The 7,500-nt window shown below is 53.4% G+C and overlaps 2 non-coding genes across 2 annotated transcripts; both read right to left on the reverse strand.

The window, feature by feature from the left end:
• Nucleotides 1-165: 165 nt before the first annotated feature.
• Nucleotides 166-320, reverse strand: LOC124592979. The gene has a single exon (XR_006977730.1). It is a non-coding gene; the product is annotated as a 5.8S ribosomal RNA (ribosomal RNA).
• Nucleotides 321-671: 351 nt separating this feature from the next.
• On the reverse strand, nucleotides 672-2,581 carry LOC124593020. Its single transcript, XR_006977772.1, has one exon. It is a non-coding gene; the product is annotated as a small subunit ribosomal RNA (ribosomal RNA).
• Nucleotides 2,582-7,500: the final 4,919 nt, after the last annotated feature.

The raw sequence follows: 7,500 nt of genomic DNA on the forward strand, positions 1-7,500 counted from the left end.
ACCGCCAGCCGGCTGTGCACGCTACCGAGTAAGTACCGGTATGCGAACCGCCAGGCGACGGGCGCGCATCGCACGTTTCAGGAGGCGCGGCCGGCCCCACAGGCGGCCGCGACGCTCCCAGGTCTGCGAAGCGGGGCAAACGCCGCGCGCTTCAGTATACGTAGCCGACCCTCAGCCAGACGTGGCCCGGGAACGGAATCCATGGACCGCAATGTGCGTTCGAAACGTCGATGTTCATGTGTCCTGCAGTTCACATGTCGACGCGCAATTTGCTGCGTTCTTCATCGACCCACGAGCCGAGTGATCCACCGTCCTGGGTGATCTTTTCTTAGTTTCCACTGTCTCTTTCAAGACATTTGCATAGGCGGGACGTAGGCGTGTGGCGGCCCCTGTTCAAGCGTTCTGTGTCCAACGGCCTCACGGCCGATGGGCGTCGTACGGCTCCACACCGGAGCGGACAGGCAGTCGGGCGAAAGTCATTCAAAACCGGCGCCAGGCGCCAGGTGCCGCAGGCCAGCCGCTCCAGCGCTTCAGCGCTCGTACCACACAACATTGGCGTTAGTTTTGAGAAGCACGCGTGGTTCCGCACGCGGCGCACGGCTACTGCGAGCCGTACAGGTAGCGTGTTGCGCGACACGACACGCACATCGAACGACATGCAGTCTAGTCGGTAATGATCCTTCCGCAGGTTCACCTACGGAAACCTTGTTACGACTTTTACTTCCTCTAAATGATCAAGTTTGGTCATCTTTCCGGTAGCATCGGCAACGACAGAGTCAATGCCGCGTACCAGTCCGAAGACCTCACTAAATCATTCAATCGGTAGTAGCGACGGGCGGTGTGTACAAAGGGCAGGGACGTAATCAACGCGAGCTTATGACTCGCGCTTACTGGGAATTCCTCGTTCATGGGGAACAATTGCAAGCCCCAATCCCTAGCACGAAGGAGGTTCAGCGGGTTACCCCGACCTTTCGGCCTAGGAAGACACGCTGATTCCTTCAGTGTAGCGCGCGTGCGGCCCAGAACATCTAAGGGCATCACAGACCTGTTATTGCTCAATCTCGTGCGGCTAGAAGCCGCCTGTCCCTCTAAGAAGAAAAGTAATCGCTGACAGCACGAAGGATGTCACGCGACTAGTTAGCAGGCTAGAGTCTCGTTCGTTATCGGAATTAACCAGACAAATCGCTCCACCAACTAAGAACGGCCATGCACCACCACCCACCGAATCAAGAAAGAGCTATCAATCTGTCAATCCTTCCGGTGTCCGGGCCTGGTGAGGTTTCCCGTGTTGAGTCAAATTAAGCCGCAGGCTCCACTCCTGGTGGTGCCCTTCCGTCAATTCCTTTAAGTTTCAGCTTTGCAACCATACTTCCCCCGGAACCCAAAAGCTTTGGTTTCCCGGAGGCTGCCCGCCGAGTCATCGGAGGAACTGCGGCGGATCGCTGGCTGGCATCGTTTATGGTTAGAACTAGGGCGGTATCTGATCGCCTTCGAACCTCTAACTTTCGTTCTTGATTAATGAAAACATACTTGGCAAATGCTTTCGCTTCTGTTCGTCTTGCGACGATCCAAGAATTTCACCTCTAACGTCGCAATACGAATGCCCCCGCCTGTCCCTATTAATCATTACCTCGGGTTCCGAAAACCAACAAAATAGAACCGAGGTCCTATTCCATTATTCCATGCACACAGTATTCAGGCGGGCTTGCCTGCTTTAAGCACTCTAATTTGTTCAAAGTAAACGTGCCGGCCCACCGAGACACTCACTCAAGAGCACCCTGGTAGGATTGCAACGGGGTCCGCCTCGGGACGCACGAGCACGCACGAGGCGCGTCGCACGCCTTCGGCTCGCCCCACCGGCAGGACGTCCCACGATACATGCCAGTTAAACACCGACGGGCGGTGAACCAACAGCGTGGGACACAAATCCAACTACGAGCTTTTTAACCGCAACAACTTTAATATACGCTATTGGAGCTGGAATTACCGCGGCTGCTGGCACCAGACTTGCCCTCCAATAGATACTCGTTAAAGGATTTAAAGTGTACTCATTCCGATTACGGGGCCTCGGATGAGTCCCGTATCGTTATTTTTCGTCACTACCTCCCCGTGCCGGGAGTGGGTAATTTGCGCGCCTGCTGCCTTCCTTGGATGTGGTAGCCGTTTCTCAGGCTCCCTCTCCGGAATCGAACCCTGATTCCCCGTTACCCGTTACAACCATGGTAGGCGCAGAACCTACCATCGACAGTTGATAAGGCAGACATTTGAAAGATGCGTCGCCGGTACGAGGACCGTGCGATCAGCCCAAAGTTATTCAGAGTCACCAAGGCAAACGGACCGGACGAGCCGACCGATTGGTTTTGATCTAATAAAAGCGTCCCTTCCATCTCTGGTCGGGACTCTGTTTGCATGTATTAGCTCTAGAATTACCACAGTTATCCAAGTAACGTGGGTACGATCTAAGGAACCATAACTGATTTAATGAGCCATTCGCGGTTTCACCTTAATGCGGCTTGTACTGAGACATGCATGGCTTAATCTTTGAGACAAGCATATGACTACTGGCAGGATCAACCAGGGAGCTGCGTCAACTAGAGCTGAGCAGCCGGCCGCCCGGGAGTGTGTCCCGGGGGCCCGCGCGAACACGCAAGCGTCCGCTCAATTATTCTGCAAACAGGAGGAGGCTGAGCTCCCCTGCACAATACACCTCGAAACCCTCTCAGGTCCCGGCGGCGCGCAGCGCCGTCCTAAGTACTTGGTCGGGTTCGAGAGAGGCGCAATCGCCCGGAGTTTGGCGAGTAGACGCTTTAGGTGCGACCACCCGTGCTCCCAACTGAGCTTGCCGCTGCCGACAGAGGCCCGGGAGCGTGCTGTCGTGGCATTGCCGGCGGGAGACAACACGCGCCACCTACGGTGACCGGCAGCTCCAACGCCAGCGCCACAGAAGGACAAAAGCCCCACTTGGGTGCCGAAGCGAACTCTCCCAGCACAGCGCACGCGCCAACACGTCCGCACAGCTGCGATACAAACCACCTGCGAGAACCGCAGAGGCGACCGAGCAGCAGACGGCGTCGCGGCGCCGAGCGCCGGGCGGCGGCGCATCCTCAGCGCACACAGTCCTCAATCGGACCAGCACACTGCAGATGTCCACCGCGCTTCGCACCGGGCCCGCGAGGACCTACTTTGGCCGCACGGCGCCGCGTGCAGGGTGCGCCGGCGCGCAGCTGCGCCGCCTGCCGCCTCCGTCGGCCGGCGCGCCTGCCACTGGCCGCCCCCACCAGCCGGCTGTAGCGCGTGCGCCCACGCACCGCGCGGCCAGCACGCCGGGAGGCCCCCCCTCACCGGCCGGGGACGGTCCCACCCAGCCACCGCCGCGTATCGCTTCACACCCAGATGCCATTCACGTTCGTGGGCATGGTGGGTATCGCTGGAACAACCGGTTGGTAGCTCAACCGATCGTCGCCATCACTGATTCACCTCTAGCGAGAACAACCGCACCACAACGGTTTACCAGTTGTTCATTTGCATAACGTCACCAGCAAACGTAGGCGTCCATCGCCATTTGCAAATTCAACGATTGTTGCATGCCTGTGTCAGGTGTCACGACACACTATGTCTGCCCACATACACGCAACAACATGTGCACGCTTCGCGAACACGTGGAAGGTGGCCCCCGTACGTATGCGATGTCCATTGCGCGAACGACTGTCAACCGGCCTCTGTCGCATGTCGCAGATGTGGAACGCAGTGCACCATGCTATCACGGTGTGTGAGAAGAGACGACTACGTCTGACAACACGCGCCACTACATCAACAGACGGCTCATGCTGATCGCCATCCAGGGCATACCACACTGCAATCCAGCTCTTATAGGGAGACGACACGTAGCTGAGTGCACAACATTTGGACCGCATGGTTCGCCGTTGTTGGCGCAGTCGTTGTACGGTCACATGTACCACGATGTATCATTCAGTACATGAGGACCAATGTGCAGTACAGTGTGTGATTTGGACGTACAACATCAGCGGACAGTTGACACAGGCCGTACCACAGCGTAGGCTAAGTGCTTCGCACATGCGAATGCCAATGAACAACTGCAAATGCCAATGAACAACTGCAAAGGGCATTGAGCATGTACGTCCTGCTGCCATCCACATTACAGTGTATAGCTGCAAGGTGTTTAACATGAAGCGATACACTGGGGACCGGGCAGTGCGAGTAGCAAACTATATTGCGGGGGTTGCAGTTAGGCAACACTACACTAATTTAACGCGTCGTATGACAATTACAGAGCAGGTTAAGGCCCAACGTGTGTTGGGTTAAGGCCCAACGTGTGTTGGGTTAAGGCCCAACGTGTGTTGGGTTAAGGCCCAACGTGTGTTGGGTTAAGGCCCAACGTGTGTTGGGTTAAGGCCCAACGTGTGTTGGGTTAAGGCCCAACGTGTGTTGGGTTAAGGCCCAACGTGTGTTGGGTTAAGGCCCAACGTGTGTTGGGTTAAGGCCCAACGTGTGTTGGGTTAAGGCCCAACGTGTGTTGGGTTACGTTAAGGGGCAATGTGGGTTACGTTAAGGGGCAATGTGGGTTACGTTAAGGGGCAATGTGGGTTACGTTACGGCGCAATATAGGTTACGTTAAGGCGCAATATCGGTTACGTTAAGGCGCAATACAGATTACGTTAAGGCGCAATACAGGTTACGTTAAGGCGCAATACAGGTTACGTTAAGGCGCAATACAGGTTACGTTAAGGCGCAATACAGGTTACGTTAAGGCGCAATGCAGGTTACGTTAAGGCGCAATGCAGGTTACGTTAAGGCGCAATACAGGTTACGTTAAGGCGCAATACAGGTTACGTTAAGGCGCAATACAGGTTACGTTAAGGCGCAATACAGGTTACGTTAAGGCGCAATACAGGTTACGTTAAGGCGCAATACAGGTTACGTTAAGGCGCAATACAGGTTACGTTAAGGCGCAATACAGGTTACGTTAAGGCGCAATACAGGTTACGTTAAGGCGCAATACAGGTTACGTTAAGGCGCAATACAGGTTACGTTAAGGCGCAATACAGGTTACGTTAAGGCGCAATACAGGTTACGTTAAGGCGCAATACAGGTTACGTTAAGGCGCAATACAGGTTACGTTAAGGCGCAATACAGGTTACGTTAAGGCGCAATACAGGTTAGGTTAAGGCGCAATACAGGTTAGGTTAAGGTACGACATAGGTTAGGTTAAGGTACGACATAGGTTAGGTTAAGGTACGACATAGGTTAGGTTAAGGTACGACATAGGTTAGGTTAAGGTACGACATAGGTTAGGTTAAGGTACGACATAGGTTAGGTTAAGGTACGACATAGGTTAGGTTAAGGTACGACATAGGTTAGGTTAAGGTACGACATAGGTTAGGTTAAGGTACGACATAGGTTAGGTTAAGGTACGACATAGGTTAGGTTAAGGTACGACATAGGTTAGGTTAAGGTACGACATAGGTTAGGTTAAGGTACGACATAGGTTAGGTTAAGGTACGACATAGGTTAGGTTAAGGTACGACATAGGTTAGGTTAAGGTACGACATAGGTTAGGTTAAGGTACGACATAGGTTAGGTTAAGGTACGACATAGGTTAGGTTAAGGTACGACATAGGTTAGGTTAAGGTACGACATAGGTTAGGTTAAGGTACGACATAGGTTAGGTTAAGGTACGACATAGGTTAGGTTAAGGTACGACATAGGTTAGGTTAAGGTACGACATAGGTTAGGTTAAGGTACGACATAGGTTAGGTTAAGGTACGACATAGGTTAGGTTAAGGTACGACATAGGTTAGGTTAAGGTACGACATAGGTTAGGTTAAGGTACGACATAGGTTAGGTTAAGGTACGACATAGGTTAGGTTACGGTACGACATAGGTTAGGTTACGGTACGACATAGGTTAGGTTACGGTACGACATAGGTTAGGTTACGGTACGACATAGGTTAGGTTACGGTACGACATAGGTTAGGTTACGGTACGACATAGGTTAGGTTACGGTACGACATAGGTTAGGTTACGGTACGACATAGGTTAGGTTACGGTACGACATAGGTTAGGTTACGGTACGATATAGGTTAGGTTACGGTACGATATAGGTTAGGTTAAGGTACACATTGTTGTAAGGAAAGGTTTAATGGGGGGCGGGGCGGGGCGGCCGGTTTGTTGATTGTGATTATAGTAAGTGGATGCCTGCGGCATCATCTGATTTGCCACGTCAGGATGCACCTTTGGCTCATGACAGGCGGCGCTCTCATTCCATGCTTGTGGCAGACCTGTGTCTTTCATTCCTGCCATTGTTTGTGTGCTGTGAGAGGAGGCAGTATTGTGATGTTGGGTGCACCCCTGTGTAGGACATGTGTGGGTGTTGGTGGCTTGGCTGAGCAATGGTGGTTGTCGGGTGGGTGGGATATTCTGTTTTCTGAGTGGACCTCCCAGTCTGGTTATGACAGTGTGGATTGTCTAATGTGGCGGAGAGGATGCACTGGGTGTTGTTCCATGCTGGTGCTTACATATTGTCTGTGTGCGTGTTACAGGCAGAGAGTAGTGCGTGATAAGGGTGTGTGGCTGACGTGTGGTTGTGATTGTGAGCAGAGTCTTTCAGCATGTATACGGACAGTTGTATACATTATCTGTATTCTGATGGCTCTATCTATTACTAATCAGCGCCGTGTATACGTTTAATCCGGTTCCAGTCGAAACTGTTGTATCTCTGTACATTAGTGACACGGCGAGCCCGCTATGTAGTTACTCGTCTCGGCAGCTTCCACCGGTGTATGGCAAATGATTATAAGGAATCAGTCTAGTCGTCAATACCGATGGTGTGACGTCACATGTCTGGGGTGGGGGACGCTGCGCCCTTCCGGTGGGTCATGGCCTAGAAAGACTCTTCCCACGCAGGGGGGCGTGGACTGTCATTGACTCTTCCAGGTAATATACTTGCCGTACGTTCTTGCGACTGCGAGTGCAACGCTCACCGGTACCGACATGGATGGAGCGCCTCCTAGCTGACCGCTCAGCATCGGCATTCGTACAGAGAGCAACGCGGTCGCGTCTCTAGCTCGTAACTGGTACAGCCCGCAGCTCATGTATAGGGACAGCGGGAATGTCGCATATTGGAGATAACTCTTCATGAAACGCATGTTATAGGGGTGGATTGCACATTGCGACTGCGGGAAAAGTCCGCCGTTCATCCGCTGGAGTTGCGAGTTGGGCGGTTGGAGTGGGGCGCAGGTGGAGTGATTGCCGGTCCACGATTTCGTGCGGCAGAGGCGCTGGCGTTGGGGTGCTGTGGTCGACAGAGGACGCAGGCTTTGTGGGTGGGGTCGAAAGATGGGCACTGTGGGCCCATCGATGTCTTGGTCGGCTTGGCGTCTCATAGATGGCGGTATCGTCGTTGCAGGACGTCATGCCGCGGGAGACCTACAGATGGCGCTGTGTTTTGTGGTGCGCTCGACATGGCGGACGTAGTGTTGT

This window comes from Schistocerca americana, unplaced genomic scaffold (genome assembly GCF_021461395.2).
Source record: "Schistocerca americana isolate TAMUIC-IGC-003095 unplaced genomic scaffold, iqSchAmer2.1 HiC_scaffold_97, whole genome shotgun sequence".
NCBI classification, from domain to species: domain Eukaryota; kingdom Metazoa; phylum Arthropoda; class Insecta; order Orthoptera; family Acrididae; genus Schistocerca; species Schistocerca americana.